General features: G+C 38.0%; 1 protein-coding gene across 2 annotated transcripts in view; it reads left to right on the top strand.

The window, feature by feature from the left end:
- Positions 1-27209, top strand: part of LOC129673485 (cytochrome P450 7B1) — a 192550-nt gene that overhangs the window by 13994 nt on the left and 151347 nt on the right. The window lies entirely within an intron of this gene.

The following is a 27209-nucleotide window of genomic DNA, read 5'->3' as shown; positions in this document are numbered from 1 at the left end:
GAAAGCTGAAATTTGGGGGAACAAACCAAAATGTTAATCTGAAACTGTATTTAGGAAACAAAACTTGTGTTGCTAGAAATAGACCAGGTTCTAAATATATCCAGGTATGTGTGTGCTCTGGTGCATAACAAATGTCACTAAGAAAGGGATCATCAGAGCATGACATGTCTTTCCAGATAATGTGTCCTCCATTCAGGGAAAATATAAGACTTTTTATAGTTTAAAAACTTCAAAAATTGAGTCACAGGTCTATTATACTTTCAATCCTTTGAGGAAATAAGTGTTAAGCCTAAGATAGTCCTCATTCATTTATGATATTTTTATTTAGATCTCAAGTATTTTAATAAGCTGAAATTCACTTGTCAGTTATCTTCTAAAATTTCAGTGAAAATTCATTAGAACATAATAAGTTAACATGCTTAATAGAAAGTAATTTTATACTAATATGGAATTTCATGATGACACAGACGGTAAATAATAATGTGATGAGTAGAGTGGCAATAGAGTATTACAGTTGGCATGAAAGGAAACCAATATCTTTGATATGCAGATTATAATAAAAACCACAATATCACTAACAGATCTAAGATATTAGCATATGCCTGAGTCAACTAATCCAAAAGAGTAGTGGTTTCCAGTTTTCTTTTCCTTTTTTTTTTCAGTTTATTTACTTTACATTCCAAGGGTGTCTCTTCCCTCCTCTCTTCCCAGTCCCCCTTTTTCCTCCTTCCACCTTCCCCTCTTCCTTTTCCCCCAAAAGGAGAACCCTCCCATCCCCCCAGTATCAACCCTCCCAGCATATCAAGTCATATTAAGATTAAGCTCCTCATTCCCTGAGGCCAGGCAAAGCAGTGCTGTCAGGGGTAAGTGATCTAAAAGCAGGCAATAGAGTTAGAAACAACCCTCTCACTGGGTGGGTGGGGGGAACAGGAGCTCCACAAGGAGATCAACAGAACCAAAAATCTGGGCTCAGGGGGTCCTGCAGAGACTGATGCTCCAACCAAGGACCATTCATGGAGAGGACCTAGACTCCCTGCTCAGATGCAGACTATAGGCAGCTCAGTCTCCAAGTGGGTTTCCTAGTAAGGGGAGAAGTCTCTGACATGGAAGCAGTGGTCTTCTCTTTGATCCCTTCCTCCTGGGGGACAGCCTTACCAGGCCACAGAGGAAGAGGATGCAGCCAGTCCTGATGAAACCTGGTAGGCTAGGGTTAGAGAGTAGAGGAGGAAGACCTCTCCTATCAATGGACTAGGGTAGAGGCATAGAGGGAGAAGAGGGAGGGAAAGTGGGGCTGGGAGAGGATGAGGAAGGGAGCTACAGCCAGAATACAAAGTGAATAAATTGTAATAAAAAATAAAATAAAATAAAGCTATCATTTAAAAGGTTTTTAAAAAAGGAAAAAGAAAGAAACAGCCATCTCCCTCCACTTGCCAGGTGCCCCGTATGGAGACCAAACCATCCACTCACCACATTACGTGTAGGGGGCCTAGGTCCAGACCATGCATGCTCCTTAGTTGATGTCCCAGTCTCTGAAAGCCCCCATGGGACTGCGTTAGTTGTCTCTGTTTGTCTTCTTATGAGGTTCCTGTCCCCTCCAGGTCCTTCCATCTTTCCCCCAATACTTTAACAGGACCTCCGGAGCTCCATCTCATGCTTGGCTACATGACCCAGCATCTGTCTAGTTCCACTGCTGGCTAGAGCTTCACGGACTATAGTCAAGCTAGGCTCCTGTCTGCAAGCATAGCAGAGCAACATTAATAGTGTCAGGGTCTGGCTCTCTAGCGTGGTGTGGGTCTCAGGTTGGACCAGTTACTGGCTGGACATTCTCTCAATCTTTGTTCCCTCTTTATCCCTGCACTTCTTATATGCTGGCTAATTTTTGGATCAAAAGTTTTGTTGGTGAGTTGTTATTCCACTCCGTTCACTAGTCCTGCCTGGCTAGGAGGTGGTCACTTCAGTCTTCATGTCCCCCCAACCCTGTTGTTAGAGTCACACCCATGTCCTCCCAGGAGCCTACCCAGTAGCAGGTCTCCAGCTTGACAAAGAGATGTCCCCCACAGTTTCCCTTCTTGTTCCCAGCCCTCTCACCTCCAGCCTCTGTTCTCCCCACATCTGATCCCCACTCTTGTTTCCCTCCCCATTTGTCCAGTTCTCTCTCTTCATCCACTTCTGCTGTCTATTCTGTTTCCTCTTCTGAATGACTTTCCGGCACCCTCTCTTGGGCCCTCTTTGTTTCTTAGCTTCTTTGAGTGTGTGTATTATAGTATGGTTATCTTGTACTACAGATCTAAATAATATACGCTTATAAATGAGTATATACCATGTGTGTCTTTTTGGGTCTGGGTTACCTCACTCAGTATGATCTTTTCTAGTTCCAGCCATTTGCCTGCACATTTCATGATTTCCTTGTCTTTAATGGCTGAGTAGTATTCTATTGTGTAACGTACCCCAATTTCTGTATCCATTCTTCAGTTGAGGGGCATCTAGGTTATTTCCAGTTTCTGGCTATTACGAACAATGCTGCTAAGAACGTGGTTGTGCAAATGTACTTGTATGTTTAAGCATCTTTCAGTGTTAGACATTTATTCTGAGGTAATGTCTATCATTATTGCTGAGGTGTGTTTCCTGTATGCAACAGAATGATGGGTTCTGTTTACACATCCTTTCTGCTAGCCTGTGTCTTTTTTTGGTGAATTGAGGCCATTGGTGGTGAGAGATAATAATGACCAGTTGTTATTACTTCCTGTTTCTTTGATGTTGGTGGTGGTAGTATGTGTGTGCAGACTTTCTTTCTTCTGGTTTTGTGTCTGTGTGGTTATTTGTTTCCTGTGCTTTCCTGGGTGTAGTGAACCTCCTTGGGTTGGAATTTTCCTTCTAGTACTTTTTGCAAGGATGAGGTTATATCTATGTACTATTTAAACTTGGTTTTGTCATGGAATATCTTCTTTCTCCATCTATGGTGACTGAAAGGTTTTTTTGGGTGTGGTAGTCTGGGTTGACATCTCTTAGTGTCTGCATGACATCTGACCATGCCCTTCTGTCTTTCATAATCTCTGCTGAGAAGTCAGGTGTAATGTTGATAGGCTTGCATTTATGTGTAACTTGGCCTTTTTCCCTTGTGGCTTTTAATGTTCTGTACATTTTGTGTTTTGATTATTATGTGATGGGAGAATTTTCTTTTCTGATGTAATCTATTTGGTGTTCTGTAGACTTAAATTTCTTTAGGTTGGGGAAGTTTTCTGCTCTAATACTGTTGAAAATATTTTCTTGGCCTTGGATTTTGGAGTCTTCTTCTTCTATTCCTTTTATTCTTAGGTTTGGTCTTTTCACATTGTTCCAGATTTCTTGTATGTTTTGTGCCAGTACCTTTTTAAATGTAACATTTTCTTTCACTTATGTATCGATTTCTTCAATCCTGTCTTCTACACCTGAGATTCTCTCTTCCATCTCTGAATTCTGTTATTGATGCTTGTGTCTGTAGTTCCTGTTTTCTTACCTTGGTTTTCCATCTCCAGGATTGCCTTGGAGTATGTTTTCTTTATTACTTCTATTTCTATTTTTAGGTCCCACACAGTTTTATTCATTTTCTTCTCCTGTTTGATTGTATTTTCTTGTATTTCATTAAGGGATTCACTCAGTTCCTTCACCTGTTTGGTTGTATTTTCTTGTAGTTCTTTAAGGGATTTATTTATTTTTCTTTTAATGCCTCTATCATTTTCATAACCTCAGATTTAAGATCATTTTCGTGTGCTTCCAGTGTGATAGTATCCTAAAGACTTGCTGTGGTAGGATAGCTGGGTTTTGGTGATGTCATATGACCATAGGTTTTGTTGCTGGTGTTCTTGAGCTGACTTCTACCTTTCTGGTTGACTCTGTTATTAGCAGGTCTGGTGGTCTCTGATGGTAATAGTTCTTTGGGGTTCTAGGTAGAGTTCATGACTCCAAATGTCCTCAGTCCTCTTGTTTTTCTGCTGCTCCCTGATCCATGCTGGTCTTTGTGGCTGGAGATCCAGGTAGGTCCAGGAAAATGGCCTCATTTATGATTGATAAATAAAAGCTGGTTGGGCAGCTATAATTGCTTAATGCTCATAGAGAGCACCCAGGTTTTGTTCTAAACATGCTCATGACAGATATTTTTATCCAATATTTTTGTTTATGTTTTTTTTTATATTTAAAATTCTTAAAAACTTAAATTCTTTTCCTTGAAATTCTTTTTCGAGCTGGAAAGACAGATCATTGATTAATAGAACTTTCTGTTCTTTCAGAAATCACTTTCTGGATTCAGTTCCAAACACCTCTGGCAGCCCACAGCCTTCTAAAACTTCAGTTATGCCTGTGGTGCACTTGCATTCATGCAGATACTCTTATATATGTAAAATAAAAGTAAACAGATAAATCTATATATTTGATGTAACACAATAATGCTCTTTCACATGGTTGGGGAGAGCCAAACTCAGGTCCTGAAGCTTGTGCAAGTCCTTTGCTGAATGAAGAATAGCCACCTCCTTATCTCCATTAAAAGGTTGCATTTGTAAATTATGAAACTATGGGAGTCTAAGTACACTGAACATTAATAGTCCCTTTTTATTAGGTATCAACTATGTGTCAGCCTATGTACCAGGTCACACTATTAACTGCAATCACTCCAAGGAGCTGGTTTCATTTTGTTGCCCTCAATTTAAATGGACCTTGTCTACTGAGCCAGTCTGTGGTATGTAAGGCCATTCCCACTGAGCAGCTGAGCTGAGATCCAATGTCTGTAACATATTCCCACACCCATATTCTTTTCATTTCTCAGGCTGCTTGACTGGTAAAGACAGGATTACTTGGCTTTTGTTGGGGCAATGCTTCAGTGCTCAGCCTGGAACTCTATAATGTGCTCACTTCTGAGACTCAGATTTGTCAACATCCGGCAAGTGAATGAGCTGGAGCTCTGGCAGGTCTCCACAGAAAGTTCTGGAAATCCCCATGGCACTTCTGATTCAGAGCTGCATTTCTGAACCCATGATTTTTTTCAGGACAACGACGGCAAAACCGATTCTGAAAGTTCTTAGAAACTGTGCTGTCCTCCATCTCAGGAAGTCCCGGAAAGCCAGGTTTTTTCTAGTGCCCAGAAATAAAGATAAACAGCATCTTCAAAGGAAAAAAAAAAATGAGTGTCGAAATCTCTGTCTTAGCGTTTATACTTATGAAGTGTGCATGTGAATTTTGTGGTCTTTGCAGCCCTTTCCCAGCTGTGTTTTATTATGTAGAGTGGGTTATGAGAAGCCAGTGGTAAGGGTGGACTTTCCACATTTTTGTTTCTGCAGCACTGAGCAGGCTCTGCTTACCACGTGACGGTGGAAGATAGCAACCACAGCATTTTTCCTGCACTGCTTTCCTCATCTCCTTCATAGATTTTTTTTACCTACACTACCACCCAGATATTCTGCTTATAAAACAAATCCCGTTCTTAAACGATGGCTGAATGTTTGTTCTAAGTTTTGGATGAAGGACCCTAGGTCAGAATATTTTTTGTTCCTTAGCTATATTTATATGTTGTAATTTCTACCTGATTGTGAATTTTAAAGATGTACCCCACTAATGAGAATTTAACAAGTGTTTTGTCACGGTACTTCACTCTATTTGGACACTGTGTTTATTGTATAGATTCTATAATTGGCTATTTATAATCAGGAGAAAGTTCTCAAACTGTTCTAAGGAAGATGAGGATAGATACAAATATAGGAAAATATATTGAGAAGTCTGGTATACAATGTTGAGATTATAATATACATAGAATTGGCCATATTTCACACACAAACTCCATCATAACATCATAAATCTATATGAATGTGAAGAACATCATCAGCTTTATTTTATTTTATTGAGTTACTAGTTGAAAATTTAATACAGGTATATAATGCATTCTGATTACTCTTTGTCCCCACCCTCTCTTATCTCTCTCTTACCTCTACCAACTTCCTCTTCCCTATCAGTCCCTTTCCAAACTCATAACTTTGGGGGTTTGTTTTCCCATCCATTTAGTTTGAGCAGGGCTGTCTATTATGACCCTTGGACTTGGAGTATCAGCTAGAACCTGGTGGGGTCACTATTGCCTACACAATTTAAAATGTCCGCACTCTTTAGGAATCCCGGGGCCCTTCTTTCATCACTGCCTGGCTGTTTGTGGACCTGTTCTTCTGGAGACCCAGCAAAATTAGAGTTGCTCTGTTCTGTCTTATTTTTAAAGTACATGGAATGTCTCACATTCTAAATTCACTTAGTTGGGACATAATACTGAATTTACCTACACTTAACTAAGAAAGAGAGCTTTCCATTTAAGTTAAAAATTAAATTTGGAAATTTGGATATCTAGAGAAATACAATTCACTAGTGAGATACTATGGAAGCCAAACAATTTTTCCCACTTGCCTGCTTTGAAGCCACCAGATATAAAATATATAGAGTGACAGAATGGTTTAGCTGTGAAGAAGTGGAGTCATTGTAGGGAAAGAGGGTCATGGGAGCTAGGTTATGTTTAGACACTGATATGCATATCCAAGAGGAGTCAGCTAAAACATGGCTGGCAGGACATCCAGGAAACCATGAATCAACTAATGATGACTGATATTAGATATACAGGAAATTCTAAACACTCATACTATCCATTATATAACTACTTTTGGGACCTAGTGTGGGTTTTGTATAGCCTTAGGTCACAGATATTTTTCTTTGTCAGTCTGCCTGTTGGCCATTGTGCCAGTATGTGTGTGTGCTTATAATCTGCTTTATGTAGGCTTTTTGTGTCAATATGTTCCTTAGTGCCTACAGGAGACTGCCTGCCTATTAGCCTTTGCCCCTGATAATTAAAGTATGTCTTGTCTGCCTCTGGATCCTCACATATTTTTCAACTTCACAACCTCTCCTGACCTTCTTTGAATGGCTTCAGAGTTTGGACTTCACAGTCAACAAACTGTAACCTATGGATCAGCTCAGCCCATCTTCTGTGCCTCATTTGGTTCAGTGTGCAGTATAGGAATATTTCCTTTTCCACATGTAAATATTTTTAACTAATTTGATAACTGAGGACTGTAAACTACCAGTGAAATAATCCACTGAAAGAATTCCATTTTTTTCTTAAGGATTTTCTTATTATCTTATGTATATGGGTCTTTTGCCTGATGTATGCATGTGCTCCAATTGTGTGCATGGAATTCATGGAGGGCAGAAGAGGTTGTCATATTCCCTTGACCTGTAGCTACAGACATTGCTGAGAACCACCCTGAGTCCTCTGTAAGAACAGCCAGGACCCTTAACCTTGAAGCCATCTCTCCATCCCCAGAATGTCATTCTTTTAATCTCATTCATTTCATGTGTATTAATTAATCCTGCATTAGAGAATATAGCATTTTCCTCAATTATTATACTATAAATGTTATCAGTGACAGATATGTGGAGATTCCATCCATGAATATATATATATATTTTAACTCACTACGCTCACTTTTGTTTCTTGGCTTACAAACCAAGAAATGTACAGTATCCAAATGTTTGCCAGCCCCTATTTAAGAGGAAAATCTACCAGACAGTAGGAGGAATTATATAAATAGGACAGGGTAAAAGGGAGCTAAGGAAGCATGGTGTGTTCTTACTGGTAAGTGAAAGAAACAGAATGTTCTTTCACTAGCTGTGTGAAAAGAATCCTTCAGAATTAGCTATTTTGCCTGTACTCCAGCAGAGTTGTCATTGATGTTCAAACAGAGTAAAAAGTTATCACGTGTTAAAACATGGCAAATATATGCACATAGATAGACAGGCACATAACACAAGCATATATGCTGGCAGCTGGCCTGTTATGATGGAAACATACCTGAGTCCAAATCCTATTTTCTAGAGTTGCTGGGGAAATAGCTCTTCTAGAAAGCTAGTGAGTTCCATTCCTCAATCTCCTAGGAACTCCACGGCTTTCCATGTGCCTCTCATGGTCCTTCCTAATTTCGCCTTTGTTTCAGTATTTTCAGCAGAAAAAAAAAAAAAATAAGCCTTACCAAGGCTCATTTCTTGGCTCTCTTGTTTTCTTTTTTGTTTGTTTGTTCTTCCTCTAGAAAATTTACTTCTAGAATCTGTTAGATAACTGGGTACATACTGCATCAATAATGACCACCACTCACTTTTCGTGCCACTTTCTGTCTGTAGTGTCATTGGATTCACACCCTCCAGTTCTTCAGGACTGACCAAACTCCTTACATGTTAGCCAGTTTATCTTAAGCATTTAAACATGCTTTGGATTTAACGGCTTCTCTTTTTCAACAGTCCACACTACTGTTGGGCAAACAATTCCAGTATTAAAACATTCCCAAACTCTGAGAGCAACTGAGGATATTAAAAACCCAATTTTGATGTAGTTAATCATGTCTGTACAGCTATTACAATTCTAAAAACATAGTCATGACACCCACACTTTTGGACAGGGTATTTGTAGTTAATTCAGTACACCACCCCAAACTGTACATGTTCATGGCTTCCTGTTGCTCTTTTTCTTTTTTAATATATTTTTTTATTTGTTACAATTTATTCCCATTGTATCCCAGCAGTAACCCTACCCAATCTCCCTTCTTTTCTCGCCCTCCCTCTCTTTCTCATCTTCTCCTATGAAGCTTCCCCAGTCCACTGATACTGGAGGACCTCCTCCCCTTCCATCTGACCTTAGCCTATCAGGTCTCATCAGAACTGTCTTTCAGAGTCCTCCTCTGTGGCCTAGTCAGGCTCCTCCACCTTCAGGGGGAAGTGATCAAAGAGCCAGCCACTTTGAGTTAATATCAGCAACAGCCCTTGCTCCCCTTATTAGGGAGCCCATTTGGAGACTGAGCTGCCATAGGCTACCTCTGTGCAGAGGGTCCAGGTTATCTCCATGAATGCTCCTTGGTTGGAGTATCAGTCTCAAACTGAATTGGTTCTGTTGTTCTCCTTGTGGAGCTCCAAACCCTTCAGGTCCTTCTATCTCCCCCTTCTTTCATAAGATGCCCTGCACTCTGCCCAAAGTTTGGCTATGAGTCTCAGCATCCACTTTAATACCGTGCTGCGTAGATTCTTTCAGAGGCCCTCTGTGGTAGGCTCCTGTCTTATTCCTTGTTTTCACCTTCTTCCAATGTCTATCCCATTTGCCTTTCTGAATGAAGATTGAGTATATTATCCAGGGTCCTACTTCTTGCTTAGCTTCCTTAGGTGTACAGATTTTAGTATCATTATCCTATATTATGTCTAATATCCACTTATAAGTGAGTATATACCATGTGTGTCTTTCTGTTACTATGATAGCTCACTTAGGATGATCTTTTTTCTAGTTCCCACCATTTGCTTGCAAATTTCATGATTTCCTTGTTTTTAATTCCTGAGTAATATTCCATTGTGTAAATGTAGCAAAATTTCTGTATCCATTCTTCAAATGAGGGACATCTGTGTTGTTTCCAGATTCTGGCCATTACGAATAAAGCTGCTACGAACATAGTTGATCAAATGTCCTGGTTGTATACTTGAGCATCTTTTGGATATATGCCTAGAAGTGGTATAACTGGATCTTGAGATAGCACTATTCCTCATTATCTGAGAAAGCACCAAATTGATTTCTGAAGTGGTTTTACAAGTTTACATTCCCACCAGCAATGGAGGAGGGTTCCCCTTTCTCCACATCCTCGGAAGCATGTGTTGTTATTTGAGTTCTTGATCTTACCCAATCTGATGAGAGTAAGTTGAAATCTCAGGGTCGTTTTGATTTGTATTTCCCTGATGACTAATTATGTCGAGGCTTTCTTTAAATGTTTCTCTGCCTTTTGATATTCCTCTATAGAGAATTCTCTGTTTAGCTTTGTACCCCATTTTTTAATTGGATCACTTGATTTGTTGCTATTTAGATATAGGGTGTTGTCAGATATAGGGTTGGTGAAGATGCTTTCCCAATCTGTAGACTATCATTTTGTTTTGACTATAGTGTCCTTTGCTTTACAGAAATTTTTCAGTATCAAGAGTTCCCAATTATTGATTGGAGGAAGTCAAAGTATCACTATTTGCAGATAATATGATAGTATGCATATGAGTGACCCCAAAAATCCTACCAGGGAACTCCTACAGCAGAAATTGCAAAAATCCTACACACACATGGAAACTGAACAATTCATTACTCAATGACAGCTGGGTCAGGGAAGAAATAAAGAAATTAAAGTCTTCCTAGAATTCAATGAAAATGAAGGCACAACATACCCAAACTTATGCGATACAATGAATGCAGTGCTAAGAGGAAAGTTCATAGCACTGAGTGCCTTCAAGAAGAAATTGGAAACATCTCATTCAAGCAACTTAATAGCTCACCTAAAAGCCCTAAGGGGGGGGGGGAAGAAGCAGACACACCAATAAGGAGTAGATGTCTGGAAATAATCAAATTCAGGGCTGAAATTATAAATTAGAAACAAATAAAACAATTCCAAGAATCAATGAAACCAACAGCTGGTTCTTTGAGAAGGTCAACAAGATAGAAAAACCTTTAGCCAAACCAAATAAAAGGCAGAGAGACACTATCCAAATCAACAGAATCAGAAATGAAAAGGGGGACATAACAGACACTGAGGAAATCCAAACAATCATTAGGTCTTACTTCAAAAGCCTATATGCCACAAAATTTAAAAATCTAAATGAAATGAATGATTTTCTTGATCAATTCCACTTGCCAAAGCTGAATCAAGACCAGGTAAGTCAATTAGTCCTATATCCCCTAAGGAAATAGAAGCGGTCATCAATAATCTCCCATGCACAAAAAGCCCGTGCCAGATGGCTTCATCATAGAATTCTACCAGACCTTCAAAGAAAAGCTAACACCAATACTCTTCAAACTATTCCACAAAATAGAAACAGAAGGATCACTACCAAACTCATTCTATGAAGTCACTGTCACCTTGGTACCTAAATCTCACAAAGACCCAACAAGGAAAAAGAATTTCAGGCCAATCTCCTTTATGAACATTGATGCAAAAATACTGGCAAACTGAATACAAGGACACGTCAAAGATATCATCCACTATGACCAAGTAGGTTTTATTCCAGGCATGCAGGGATGGTTCGACATATGGAAATCCAGCAATGTGATCCACCATATAAACAAACTGAAGGAGCAAAACCACATGATCATCTCCTTAGATGCTGAAAAAGCATTTGAAAAAATCCAACATCCATTCATTTTTAAAGTCTTGGAGAGATCAGGGATACAAGGCACATATCTAAACATAGTAAAGGCGATATACAGCAAGCCTATAGCCAATATCAAACTAAATGGAGAGAAACTTAAATCAATCCCGCTGAAATCAAGGACAAGGCAAGGCTGCCCACTCTCTCCATATCTCTTCAACATAGTTCTTGAGGTCCTTGCACAATATGACAATTAAAGAAGATCAAGGGGATACAAATTGGAAAGGAAGAAGTCAAAGTGTCACTATTTGTAGATATGATAGTATACATGAGTGACCCCAAAAATTCTACCAGAAAAATTCTACAGATGATAAACACCTTCAGCAAAGTGGTTGGATACAAAATTATCTCAAAAAAAAAAATCAGTAGCCTTTCTGTATACAAAAGACAAAAGGGCTGAGAAATAGATTTGGGAAACAACACCCTTCATAATAGCCACAAAGGATATAAAGTCCTTTGGTTTGACCCTAACCAAGCAAGTCAAAGACTTGTATGAAAAAATTTCCAGTCTCTGAAGAAAGAATTATAAGAAGATATCAGAAGATGGAAAGATCTCCCATGCTCATGGCTTGGCAGGATTAACATAGTAAAAATGGCCATCTTACCAAAAGCAATCTACAGATTCAATGCAATTCCCATCAAGTTACCAACACAATTCTTTACAGACCTTGAAAGAAAAATTCTCAGCTGTATATGGAATAAGAAGAAACTCAGAATCGCTAAAACAATCCTCTACAATAAAAGATCTGTGAAGGTATCTCCATCCCTGATCTCAACCTGTACTATAGAGCAACAGTAATAAAAACTGCATGGTACTGGCATAGAAACAGGCTGGTTGATCAATAGAATCGAACAGAAGACCCAGAAATACATCCACACACTTATGGACACCTGATCTTTGACAAAGATACAGAAATCATACAATGGAAAAAAGATAGCATCTTCAACAAATGCTGGATGTCTACATGTAGAAAATGCAAATAGATCCATACTTACCATCCTGCACAAAACGAAAGTCCAAGTGGATCAAAGATCTCAACATAAAACCAGACATACTAAACCTATTAGAAGAATAAGTGGGGAAGAGCCTTGAATTCATTGGTACAGGAGACAACTTTCTGAATAGAACACCAACATTAAAGGCTCTTCCTCTTCCTGTTGCTCTTAAAAGAGTCCTCATCCTAGATTGCAACACAGGTGCTTTCAGAAGCTTCAGATCTTCATTTTCCCTGTCTTTGCATAGGACTCTGGCTATGACCTCTTTATTCCCTGGATATATTTAGTCGATCTTGTGACTCACCTGTGACTCGCTTTTGGTTTCCACATTTTCAAGAAAAGTTCACACATGGAATCCAGAGAGAAATTTAGATGTCACCATGATTATTCATTATCTTTTCTCAAATTCTCTCCTCTCTTTGTCTGCAAAATGAACCCATCTCATTTTTCTCTAGAATTTAGCTTTCTGGAATTGATGTTTTTTGTGCTGGCTCTTATCTACTTATAGTGACTATATAGTAATATTAAAAGACTGGAGTATTAATTTTAATATTTTCATGGCCTAAGACATACAGATATTATTTGTTCATTTTGAACAAATGAGAAAATGTTTCCATGAAGGGTCTAATTTATTTTATGCAGAGAAAGCCTCACTTTCCCTCTAAATGAAGATCTTATGCATATGTGGGTTTCAGAGAAATCTCATGTCAGTTTATTTAATAGAGAAGCCATTTTTTTTAATTGCAAAACAACAGGAGCTGATATGATCTAAGTACTATTCATGTAGTGTTTCAGACTGAATCAAATAAATACTCTGTGTCATCAATAAATTATAAAATTAACAAATCTCTCAGCGATAATTGAGACATTTTCCTCTTAAATAACTCCTGGCAAAAACTCCTACCCAGCTTTCTAAATTAAGACTAAGTCTTCATTTTTAAAGGGTGTTAAACATTTATGACCAATGAACTGCAATATATTTTCAATAAAATTCTTCCTTTTAAATTTCAGCAAAATTTTATATTTCTAATGCTTGAAGACCTTACTAATATTTGAACTTCAACTTATGTACTTTCTTTTAAATTGAAGACTGTTAGTTGTATGTGTACTTCATTCATTTATTAATTCATTATAAACAGGTTCTCTAGCCTAGTCTAGCCACAGACTCCCTATGTAGTCAAGGATGACTTGAACTTCTGACCTGCTTGTCTTCACTTTTTGATTGGTATTACAAGTGTGTGTTACCATTCTAGGTTTATACAAGGCTAGGAAGTAAACCTAGGGCTTTCTGAATACTAGCTAAGTACTTTAACAACTGAGCTAGAGTCATTCATCTATTCCTTCAATTCTCTCTCTTCATTTCTTTCTCTCTCTGTCTCTCTCTCTCTCTTTGTGTGTGTAGGCCAGAAATAAATGCCATATATCTTCCTCAATTGTTCACCACATTATTGTTTTTCTCAGAAATCATCTACCTAAACCTAAAGGATCTCACTGGTCAACAGGCTCAGGGATTTTCCTGTCTCCACTTCCCCAGTCTTGGTATTGCAGGCTTATGTCATTTCACTTAGCTTTTACTCTGGTGTTTGTGTTCAAACTTAGGTCCTTCTGCTCGTATAGAATTTGCTAGCTGAGCCATCTTTCCACCCTTACATCTCCTTAATATGTAACATGTATACATATATACATAGACTATATACACAATATTGTAAATTTTGTAAATTACAAAATTTCCATAAGTCGAGCAGAAAACCTACATCAAAGTATGGAGTAAAAAACTATTGCGGAAGACCTCTAACATATGGAAGATTCCTGACTGCAGTTTAACGTATGTTTCTTTGTGTGTTCTAAGAGACATGATTCAAACACATACAAACACACACACAGATATGTGCATATTTTTCTATAAGGTCAATGTTTTAGATATATACATATATTTAAATATATAGAAAAAAGGGCATAAGGTTTTGCAATTTCAAATACTGTAGCATATAAATTCACACAGAGAACATAAGAAAAATAACCATTTCTTGAGTCTATTCTGTATCTTGTATCACCTACACCATATTCCATATGTGTTCTTTCATTACAAGTATATCGTAAAGTCATTAGAACTCAGTGGGTGGCAGGGCTACATTGGAGAGCAACTTTAATTAATATAAACCTCTTGGCAAAACTTTAACTTGATTTAGACACACACACTTTATTTTAACAGAAATTGGACAAGTCATTTAATTATATGAAAGCATATTCCAAAGTATGCAGCCACAGTGATAATTCCTCTTTGTAACTATTATAGAATTTCAAGTGTCTTCTGCTAATGATCCAAATAGTGCACTGATTTTTCTCAAAGTATCTGGACACTTCAGACTTAAGCTCCCTTTTCATCTGTCTGATATACATCATGGATCAGGTAGTGGCATCTGCTGGCAATGAGTGATATTGCCTTCTAATTCTATAGGCGCCCTGGCTTTTCATCACAATTCACCCTAGGGTAGCAGATTCTTTTCCCCTAAACAAATGTTCACATAAAATAAATAACAATATGGGTGGAAATGATGTTGTATAGTATGCCACATGAGGAAAGGAGAAAATGAAGTTGAAATGGTAAGCATCTGTGTTGCTTTGTTTTTTTGTTTGTTTGTTTTGTTTTGTTTTGTTTTTTTCATATATAATCAGTAGTGAAAAAAAATCAGGGAGGTTCACACCCATGCAAAGATCCCCTTACTGGTGTAGGTGAGGTTCAGTGTAAATCACAATATTAGAAACTACTTAGGATGATTTTATGTTTGAAACAGAGAAACTATTTACAAAGGAATTTAACGAATACTTTTATATACTGCTACTTATATATACCTTCAATGTTTGTGAAGAATAACTTGTCCATATTCATCAAAAGTCTTAAGAGAGTTGAGTGTGGCTAAAAAAGACTAATAATCCTAGAACTCATGAGACTCAGGCTGTAGTATCATGAGGTAAAGCCAGTCTGGGTCATGTGAGGCTGCTTTCAAAACATCAAGATCAGCAAAAAAACAAATGAAACAAAATCAACTTAAAACATGCATGCTATTTGACTAAGTGGTGGCAATGTTAGTAACTTGTCTTTGGAAAATAATCATGGATACACTTAAAGATGTATTAAACTCTAGTAATTTCATCTCTGCATATTTATATGATAACTATTATATCATTTATTAGATATTGAAACAAGTTATCACATATAACAATTAATAATGAGAGAAATTATATTTACCCATTTAAAATTCAGCAACATTTCATAGTGAAGATTATTTTACATTATTAAGGAAAAGATGAATTAACAATACTCTATGATGACTTTGTGGGGTTAACACTATACACTCATATGTGAATACTCTGGGTTTATACAGAACATGTACCTACATGGTTATCTCACAGCAATTTTTTCCACATCTCTATTTTTATAAATTTTCTACAGTAAAAACATACTACCATTAAATTTTAAACTGATTTATTTATTTTATAGATTTGGGTTTTTTATATATGTTAATGTCTGTGCATTATGTGCATGCCTGAGGCCAGCAGTCAGCACTGAATCCACTGGAACTGAAGTTACAAATGGCTGTGAGCTGACATATGGGTATGGGAAAACTGAACTCAACAAGTGCTATTAATTGAATCATGTTTCTAGCCCCCAAACTAATGTATATTTTAAGGAAAAAAAATAAGATAGTGAAGCAATCACCACCAGAAATTCTAAATAAAAAGAACGCTGCAGGAGAAAACAAAACAAAACAAACAAACAAACAAAAAAAACATGAACTGGAGGGGAACAACAAGATATAGCCATTGACATAAGGGACTCATGCTGGCATGCTGCATAGGGATGGTCCAGGCATGTGGATGGACACACTGTGTCAGACATGTCTGAATGAAGGACTCAACCATGCTTTCTAGACAACAGCACCAGGATTTAAATCTCCTTTAAATTACTCAGGAAGCCGCAAGAGAGCACAGAACAGAAACCTGGGGAAGAGAGAAGATCAGGTTCCATCAGTAGTATGTCACAGAGCCTCTGGACTCCCGTGTCCCTTCGATAACATGCCAGTGTTGATTCTCTCACCTGCCATTGCACTGAAAAGTTAGAGAACCATTTGTCTAATAATTGAAGCACAGTCTCTGGTCTATTAAGCTTTGCTTAAGGCTACTCATGTACTTGGAACAAGATGGAGAACAAACAAAAGTAAACCAACAGATGGAGCCAAGATCTTATTTACCTAATTTTCCTTTAGGAAGCAAAAGGCTGTTGAGGGGAACAGAAGGCCGTACAGGCCACTTTATGTTTAGACAGTGTGGCACTGATCAGGATCTTCGGTATGAATCAACTGAAACATGGCAGACGCTGGACAGCTGGGGAACCTGGGGCAATCTGTTATATAACTATTTCTGGCAGAATGCTACTTTTTGAGGGTTTTATTTTTATCAATATGGCCTTTGCCTTTGTCAGCATTCCTGTGTGTGTCTATTTGTTGGCCTGGTATGCCTACCTCTGTGTGGCCTTTTTGACTGTCTGTGTCTGTCTCTATGCCTCTCTATGTACTGCAAGTGTGTGCCAATGTGTGCCTCAGTTCCTGGTAGTGTCCCATATCGTAAAGTATTCATTATCTGTCCACAGCTTCAATTAAAGTTTTCATCTGCCAAGCCTGTCATGACCCTCTTCCTCCCCTAGTTTTAGAGCTTGGGCTTCATTTCTATGGCTTCAAACATCTCCTTAAATCAAGATTATTTGCAACATATATGTGTTTTTAAACCTTGGAAAAACTTTGAGGTTGTAAAGCTTAACAAGAAAAGACCAGTGGATTAGAGTCAGTCAATTCTCTAACATACTGGTATCTTGGATCTTGGTGTCTCTGTCTACAGAATGAGATAAAGATAGGATCAGGCTTCAAATTATATATCTCTCCAGACTTGGAGTTTGCATTTAGTTTAAAGAGTATGTCTTCTCTTGTATCTGCCTGCCCGTCTTTAAATAAGGAGCTGTGGATGGGAACAGAACATACAAAGGCCTGACTGAGGGATGACCTGACTCTTTTCTCTTTTCCCTAAGCATGTGCACAGATTGTATGCTTAAAAGCCTAGGGAGAACTTTAACAATTTTTTTAGTTACCCAATTCATTCAAGAACTGTTAAATATGTGGTTTTGTTCTTGACACTTTGCCAAGACTCAGGTAAATAACATTTAAAATTCCCTTCAGTCAGAAACCTTTTTAGTGTTTGTTATTTTATATTCCTGTAGACTGCGTTTATTCATTTGTCTTCTTTCACTTTGCTTTTATAGAAAACTTTGATGGACGTTGGTTATGTCTATGCATATGTGTATGTATCATATATATGAATGTGCACATGTACATGTGTATTTAGTATATGTATATGATGTGTGTTTATGTATATGCAAATATACATACACATGTATCACATAATGATATATATATGAAATGAAAATACTGGAAACCACTGGATTGGTGTGAGAGATAAAATTGTGTCTGGGTGGCAGAAACAAACTGTCAGTTTCTTTGTATTGCCATTGCCTTCACTTTAATCCAGCTTGCCAAAATCATTTACATGGATTACTGTAACACATTTTTTAATTTCCTCCTTGTGGTTTTGGCACCAAAAATATTTAAAACACAAGTTAGAGAATAGCTTTTGTTTACATTTATGTACCTAAAGTCTAACAAAATTAGGTTAGATCTGTCATCTCCATTCCTCCGAATTCATGTAACTCAGTATTGTAATTGTCTGTGTAATCACCCTCCTTTCTGACTTTATTGGAGTCTCTATTTTACTCATCAGTAATCAAGTAAGATCAGCAGTAGTGCTTTGGTGAGTGGGTTTTCAACAGCATTTGTTGGAAAGATGAAGGTCATCAGTTTGGAGGTCATATCAGCAAAATTTAGACATAGTAGATGCTCAGTGAGTAATTTATTGAGTGAGTGGATAAAAAGCATGTAGGGATAACAGGCATAAACAATACAGCCCCAGTGACAGTTGGCATTTTACTTGTTGATAGGTGAGATAAAGCTGTATGTCTAGGTAGGAAAGCCAGGAGAGAATGTGGGCTAGGAGGTACCTTGAGAAGAGTACCTCAGTGAACTTTTCCTTGGATACCCAGGACCCAGTAACTAGGTGGTAAGAATTGGGGCATGGTTGGCCATCAGCAGATTCAAATTCTTTAGCAAAGTCAAATATCCAAGGCACTGAAAAGCATTCATTGGATTCAGCAGGTTAGGCATCCTGGCAATGAACTGAATGTCAGTTTTAGTGGGAAGTTTTGTACAGTAAGGGAAGAGACGAGGAATATAGACCCTTCTCAGAAGAAAAATGAAGAAGAAGGATAGACAAGATTGAAATGTAGTGGAAGGCTTGTTTGTATTTGAAGTGAGAGTTATATGAAGATCTATTCAGTCCTGGATGAATACTCTACCTCTTGGTTTACTGTTCATCTGCATTGAAATCCTCAGCAAATGCTTTGGTCCTGGGCAAGATGAATGAAGTTGGTAAAGTCCAAGTCCTGTAAAAGCAGTCCTTTGTAGCACAAGGACTTGAGGAGATGGAGATGAAAACTATGCCAACATTAGCCTCACAAATACAACAGGCATCTCTGTGTCCCCAGAAAAAAAAAAAACGTTTAGCTGAGAACAGCAGGCATGGATCCCACGTGTAAAGCACATGGTGTAAGGGCTGCTTGCAAAGGCTAGGTCATGACCTCCTCTCATACTCTAGCAGGATTTTTGCTTAACTCTTTGGGTGGCTTCACATGCCCTTCTATTCTGTGTTTTCTTCATATTTCTCTTGTACATGATAAAGATACAGAGTTAGCTTCTTAAGTGACTTTGTAAACAATACCTAGTTCATTTCATGACAACTTAATGAAACAAAATTTGTATTCACACAGGTCATACATGTTATTGTGTTATATATACCATAAACAGCATATGTTTGTAATAGATCATGGATCATATAATGTAATGTATAAACATTTGTTATATAATTTTTATAGAAATATGTTTGTTGTAAATAATATACAGTTGTATTACTATAACAGCACAATAAGATCTTCATAAACTTACTGGAAAATCAAAGATTTTAATATAGATTCATAAGTAAAGATTGGGGTTAAAGGCAATTAACAAAAGGACATTGCTAAAATGTTTGTAAGCACGTCCATTTACTCTCCTCTGTGTCCCTAGAAAGTTGCTGCAAACACAAGGAGAATTTAGAGAAATAAATAACATTGGTTATTTGGAGGGTCTATTTTTAAATTCTTATGTTTTAAAAATCTCATTAAATAATATTAATGAAATAAATAATCATAACTTGTTTACTCTCTTGTTCCTAAGAATTTGTTTTTGAAATACAAACATTTCTTCTGGTTCACAAGTAGTAAGTTCTTACTCTTAACATTGACTATGAAAAAATGCAGTTTAAGTGGAATGAAAACTCAAATATAACTTGTTACTGTTTGCTTTAAATGATTAAATACAAATACATTTAGTATCAGCACTTGAGTGTTCACAGTCATTAGAAGCAAGTTATTGTAAAACATATTTAATATGTTCTATAAAGGAGTGATGGTATAGAATGAAGAACTGCCATTGCCCCTTGCCTTATTCGCAGTCCAACTCTCTGGACTGATTTTTCTTGTCACTGAAGAAAACTAGGAGAAAAATGCTCTTCTATTACTCTGGAGACCAACATTCAGAGACTTCAACTATACTGTCAGTTCTTCTTTTGTTTTGCAGGAATGCTGCACGCATCATAAGAGGTCTAGACTGGAGATTTAACAGAACCCCTAACCATACATGCTTACTAAAGACATTTTATTCTCGCATCCAAATCTAAATATGTTTTGACTTTTTAGTGGGGAGAAGTATCCTTTAATATCAAATAGATTAAAAAACACACATTGAATAGTTGACTCAGGGGCTTTCACTAAACTGGCCATGAATGCTGAAACCATCTGTTTTTCTGGACGTTGTCAGGGTGAGTGTGGCGGAGGCAGCTGTTTGCAAAGGGACGCTTTGGATGATGAACCAGCCCATTGTTTCTAAGCAATTCACTTGCATTCAGAGGCTCTACCCAAGCGTACTATAGAGCAATCAAAATCAAACTATTGTTTGTACCAATCATATTGATCTGAAAAGAACGTGGTGGGATGACCCCATTGTAGATGCAAATAGTTGTTCTGAGCAGCTGTATGCTAGCCAATATGCACCTCAGTAGGAAACAGGCTTGGAAGCTAGAGGGCTCTCTGCACCCTACTGGGGGAGGAAAAAAGATTATACCAGATTGAGCTGCAGTTTAAGGGGACTGGAGGGAATGAAGTCACAGGTCTGTTGGTATTAGTAGTAATTTTCTTTCACACACAGAAAAAATGTCAATGTTTACTCTATGATGCAAAGCTTTTTTTTTTAATAGAAAAGCTTTCTGCAAAATATCATTACAGACTTCCTATAAAATTAATGACCTAAAACTGTCACAAAATAGTGATTTGCTTTAGTTTCAAATGTCAAGTCCTGACTAAATTTTCAGGTTAGAAAATGCACAATCTTAGTTTAGCTTAAGTTTTACAATATAGGCACAACTCTGAAAACTAGAAACAATCTTGATATTACAATATTTGTGTGCATATTAAAAAAGACATTTTTGCCTATGCAGAGAGCAAATGAAAGCAGACAAAATGAAAATTATACAACTCCCTTTCTTAAATAATCAGAACACAGTGTTCAGTCCATTAACATTTCAGACTTTTGGTTGTCCTTGTCACTTCGTTGTGTGCATGCTAATATCTTCTCATATAAAATTTAATCTGTTGAACTAAATGAAGGACTTAGCATCTGAAAGACATCTTTCATTAAGCAATTAATGAATATCTCCAACAAATCTACAAAAGCATATGTGTTTACATTTAACAATTACATGTATGATCAACCTGTTATAACATGCATACATTTTGTGTTTCATGAGTTACTATCGTATTTCAATGTGTTGCTTACACTGTGTTTAAGACTGTTTCTTTGCTAAAAAATACAACCATCTATCATTTATAGGATTTCCAAGCCCTCAATGGTTCAGTTTAGAAAATGAAAAATCCCTCAAGTATTTGGCTGTGGATCAAATTTTGTTTTGCATTACAGTGAAATTCAGATGGCTGAGTGGAGGTGAGACAATTCATAGGCTTGGGTTGTATCCACAGGAGAAAGCTGATTGCAGGCATGAGGGGACCTACTGCTTCTGTCAAGTGTTTAGGGAACATGATAAAATTTTAATTTGTGTGCTTTTAAAGAAGATATCTAGTTTAGCTTATTTCCATGGCTTCAGTAATTATTACTGAGCCACAGTTTAATTAGCCGTCTGCATCTCTTTGTTTGAATACACAGTTTCCTCAGTGCCACTGTGATCACAGTGTGGGGCAGTGTCTGTGGTAGAGAGCATTATACTTTGGATTGGATTGTAAAAGCCTGTATTTAAAAACAAAAAGTAAGGAGAAAAAAGCCAGCTAACTGAAAAGGCAGCAAATAACTTTGTTGAATGAGGTTAATATTATATACTAATGAGTCAACTTTGATAATTTTTTCTCCGTTAATTTACTGGGAAAAAACAATTGTGTTGATATTTTAGCATAGTCATTTGTTCATATTTCTCTAAATGTAAATAGAGAGTTTAAACTTCTAGTTTATTGATTTTGTATCCCAGCTGTAACCCCCTCCCTCATTACCTCCCAATCTCACCCTCCCTCCTTCTTCTCTGCCCATGCCCTTCTCCAATTCCGCTGATAGGGGACTTCCTTCTCCCCCTCCATCTGACCTTAGCCTATCAGGTCTCATCAGGACTGGCTGCATTTTCTTCCTCTGTGGTCCTGTAAGGCTGCTTCCCACTCAGGGAGAGGTGATCAAAGAGCCAGCCACTGAGTTCATGTTAGAGACAGTCCCTGTTCCTCTTACTAGGGTACCCACATGGAGACTGAGCTTGCCATGGGATATATCTCTGCAGGTGTTCTAGGTTATCTCCATGCATGGCCCTCAATTGGAGTATCAGTATCAGAAAAGACCCCTGGGCCCAGATTTCTTGGTTCTGCTGCTCTCCTTGTGGAGCTCCTATCCCCTCCAGGTCTTTCTGTCTCCCCATTCTTTCATAAGAGTCCCTGCACTCTGTCCAAAGTTTAGCTATGAGTCTCAGCATCTACTTTGATACCCTGCTGAGTAGAGTCTTTTAGAAGCCCTCTGGAGTAGGCTCCTGTCCTGTTTCCTGTTTTCTCCCTCTTCCGATGTCCATCCCATTTGCCTTCCTGAGTGAGGATTGTTCATCTTACCCAGAGTCCTCCTTCTTGCTTCTTTAGGTGTACAGATTTTAGTATGCTTATCCTATATTTATGTCCCCTAAGGATTGACCTCTTGACATTATTGAGTCTTTCTGCCCATGAACATGAAATATATCTCTTTATTTATTGCAAATAGCTTCTGTGCATTTTTTTTAGGTTTATCAAGTGTCCTGTTTGGTATACCACTTTATTATAATTTTCAATTAAAATTTCAATTTTCATTTGTTTCTTATAATTTAGTTGACTTTTACATATTAATACTATAGCCAATAGTTGATTACATGCTTCAGGAGTTTTGTGTTCAAAATTTTCTGGAATTTCTCTATATCCATAACCTCTTCAAAGTTGCCCATTAGTCTTAATATCCTGAGGTTTAATCATTATGGATATTGGGTTTTGTCAAATTTTTTTTACATGAACTGGCATTATAATATGATTTGGGAAGTGATCTGTACTTTTTATTAATAAAATTTGTTCATTGACATTTTTCAAGTACATAAAGCACTCTACTACTCTCATCCCAACTTCTTTTATCTTCCCCATGTCCCAATGATCTCTCCTACTAATAAATCCTTTCCCCACATTCATGTCTTGTTTTATTTTATGAAACACTGAATTTAACCACAGCCATCAGTATGACTATGAGTTTGGAAATATTCATTAGAGAGTGTTGGGCTCATCAATGAATTCTAAATGATTCCTGCACTCCCAGATTCTATCAGTAGTCAGTAGTTCAGAAAGGTGTATAGTGTCCCATGCATCCATCCCGAGACATGGTAGTAGTCTTGCGCAGGTTCAGTACAGGCAACTAGAGTTCCTTCGAGTTCATTATTGCAGTAGTTGTTTCACTCCCAGAAGATTCCTCCCTATTATTCAGCTCACACACTCCTTATATTATATGTTCCACAATATTCTCCAAACCTTAGGGAACATGGTTTAAATTTCCTGTGTAGGGCTGAGCACTCAGCTCTCACTAATTCTCAGCTCGTGCCTTAGCCAACAGTCTCTAAGTTCATTGCTCTTAACTACAGAGAAGCACTTCCATGTTAAAGTAGAGAATAGCATTTGTCTATGGGTATAATTATAGATATGTAGAAGACAATTTGTTCCTATGTCAAGTTATCTAAACAATAAAACTAAGCTCCCCCACTAAGGCCTTTGATAACCCCAGCCATATTTTTTTCTTTTTTTAAACTTTTAAAACATATTTTAAAAAATTGATCTTTTTCTCATTTATTTATTTTGTTTACTTTATATTCTTGTAGCCCAATTTCGTCCTCCTCTCCCAGTCCCACCCTTTTCTCTTCCACCTCTTCTTCTACCTCCTCTCCCCTCCACTTTTTCTCAGAAAATGTGAGCTCCTTTTTCCATCCAGCCCAGCTCATCAACTTGCATCAGGACTGAGCATGTCCTTTTCCCTTATGGCCTGTCAAGGCATTCCAGCCAGTGGAAAGTGATCTAAAAGCTAGCAAGTGAGTCCATGTCCAATGTAGTCCCTACTTCCCTTATTAGTGTACCCACTTGAAGCCTATTCTGCCCATCTGCTACATCTTTGTAGTGGGCCTAGGTCCAGTTCATCCCTGGTCGCTGGTTGATGCTTCAGTCTCAGAAAACACGTCTGAGCCCTGGTTAGTTGGCTCTGTTGTTTTCCTTATAGAGCTCCTGTCACTTCTGGGTCCTATTTTATTTCCTCCCAATATTCCCAGAGACTCCATAGGCATCGAACAATATTTGACTGTGAGTCTCAGCATCTGTTTTGAGGTGCTGCTGGGTAGAGCCTCTCAGAGGACAACTCTAATAGGCTCCTGTCTGCAAGATTAGCAGAGTATCTGGTACAACCTAGATGTCCCTCAATCGAAGAATGTGTAAAGAAACTGTGGCATATTTACACAATGGAATACCACTCAGCTACTAAAAACAAATAAATCTTGAGATTTACAGGAAAATGGATGGAACTAGAAAAGATCATTCTGAGTGAGACCCAGAAAGATGCACATGGTATGTACTCACTTACAAGTGGACCTTAGCCATATAATACAAGATAAGCATACTACTAGGCACAGACCCAAAGAAGATGAGTAATAAGGAGGACCCAAGTGAGGATGTATAAATCTAACTTGAAAGGCGAGATAGAATAGACAGAGGTAATAGGGAACAAGGTTGGAGAGAGAGAGCAAACATTTAAGAAGATGGAGAACAGACCAAAGGAGAACAAGGTGAGAGAACAGAAGTCCTGTAGAGAAAAGAGAAATTGAGGGTGGGGATATCTCTGTGACAAGCCTACATCAGGGTAGGCTTCTGGGAAGATATGGGGTAGATTCAAGCAGAGATACCTAGTAACAGAGACCATAAAGACTGAAGACTAGACTAGACTAGTCTTCTAATAAAGGATGGGGAACACAAACCTACCCATAAAAACTTCAACCACAAATTTACCTTGCCTATGACATGTGCAGGGATAAAGATAGAGCAGATAGAGAAGAGATTGAGGGAATGTCCAGCGGATGCCTGGCCCAGCCAAAGACCTACCCTATTGGAGAATGCCAACCCCTAACACAATGAACAATACTTTGCCCAAGTTTATAGAAGTAGGAATGATTGATTTCCTGTGGAGTGGGCCTTGACTCCAAGTGGTTGAGTGCACCCAAATAGTCACTGCCGTTATTGTACAAGTGGGCAAATAGTTTGTAGTTCTGAGGCAAGATTGCTGATGCTTTTTTCCCTTTACTGCCTTCATGACAACTTTCATCACTATGGAAAACAGCTGGCTAGTGTATATGCATACATGTGTATGGCTGTGCACATCCATCTGAGCACAGAGGCGAGGGCAGAACAATAGTGGTCCTGCTTGCTCTAACTCTCTTGGCCTTACTAAACCTGGAGCAAGGCTAACAACCAGGAAGTACCAGTGAGCCTCTTGTTTCTACCCGCAGCTTCATTGGGCTTACCAGCATGTATGTGGCCACACGCAGAATTTTAGATGGATACTCTGTATTTGAATTCCTCATGCTTTCATAGCAAATATGAAATATGAGATATGTCCCAATCATATTTTTTAAGTTTTTTATTGATCAAATTTCATGTAAATTATCAAATTTGTGGGAATGTGGGTTCCAGGAATGATTTGGTAGATAAAAATACATGTTGCTCAACCTGATGACATGAGTTCGATGCCAGTAAAACATAAAGGTGGAAGAGGAGAAATAACTCCACAAAGTTGTTCTCTGATCTCCAAACGAGGTCTAGGGTGTGTGCAACAACACAGACACATCATACATATTTATGCACAGTAATTGTCAGAACACAGTCCAAAAATGGAGCTGTGCAAGAGAAAATATGAATGAATTTTGGAGTCAGAAAACTCAAAAAAAAAAAAAAAAGGAAAGAAACAAACAAAAAACAAAACCAAAGAAGACATGAGTCTTAGACATGACATCCATTTCTTCAAAAAGATGAAAATATTCTTGGAATGTGCCTTTATGTCCCTCCCAGATGTAGTGGCTTAGAGTGAGTTTACTTTAGATTATTCAACTGGCTATTGTTATTTGCTTAGATTACTTTATGGAAAAACATGTTTTTTGTCCATGTGGCTTATCCTTGTAATGGTACATTTAACTCATGTGACACTTTTGTTTATAACTCACAGTATGACTTGGGCGATGCTCTGAATAAAGCTGGCTATAGCTTGAGACTTCAGTCTCCCTCATTTTTAGGCTCCATTCTTTCATATTTCTATATCATTTTTCACAGAATTTGTTGTTCATAGGTGCTATATCAATAAATATACAGATAAATTGCCTAACATAGGAAATATTTAATTCCCCCTCATTTTCTTATGTTGGATAAGGGCATATCAATTTATTGGTGTTTCCAACATACCAGCATACCAGCTTTTTTATCTTTTTGTTTTTATTGTTATTCAATTTTTATTTTATTTTATCTTTATTTACTTTATTTATTTTATTATAATTTATTCACTTTGTATCCTAGTTGTAGCCCCCCTCTCATCCCCTTCCAGTCCCACTCTCCCTCCATCTTCTCTCCCTATATCCCTCCCCTAGTCCACTGATAGGGAGGTCCCCTTCTATCTGACCCTAGCCTATCAGGTCTCATCAGGACTGACTTCGTTGTCTTCCTCTGTAGCCTAGAAAGGCTGCACCTTACCACCTAGAGGAGGGGTGATCAAAGAGGCAGCCACTGAGTTCATGTCAGAGACAGCCCCTGCTACCCTTATTAGGGAACCCACTTGGAGAATAAGCTGCCATGGGCTACATCTGTGCAGGGTTTCTAGGTTATCTCCATGCACTGTCCTTGATTGGAGTATCAGGCTCTGAAAACCCCCTGGGACCAGATTTCTTGGTTTTCTTGCTCTCCTTATGGAGCTCCTGTCCTCTCCAGGTATATCTATCTCCCCCTTCTTTCAGAAGATTCCTTGCACTATGCACAAAGTTTGGCTATGAGTCTAAGCATCTGCGAAGACACCCTGCTAGATGGAGTCTTTCACAGGCCCTCTGTGGTAGGGCCCCGTCCTTTTCCCTGTTTTCTCCCTATTCCGATGTCTATCTTATTTGCCTTTCTGAATGAGGATTGAGCAACTTCCCTAGGGTCCTCCTTCTTGCTTAGCTTCTTTAAATGTACA

This window comes from Psammomys obesus, unplaced genomic scaffold (genome assembly GCF_907164565.1).
Source record: "Psammomys obesus unplaced genomic scaffold, mPsaObe1.curated_primary_1811, whole genome shotgun sequence".
Classification (NCBI taxonomy): domain Eukaryota; kingdom Metazoa; phylum Chordata; class Mammalia; order Rodentia; family Muridae; genus Psammomys; species Psammomys obesus.
The sequence above is the reverse complement of the archived record's forward strand: the minus strand, read 5'-3'. Positions and strand labels throughout refer to the sequence as shown.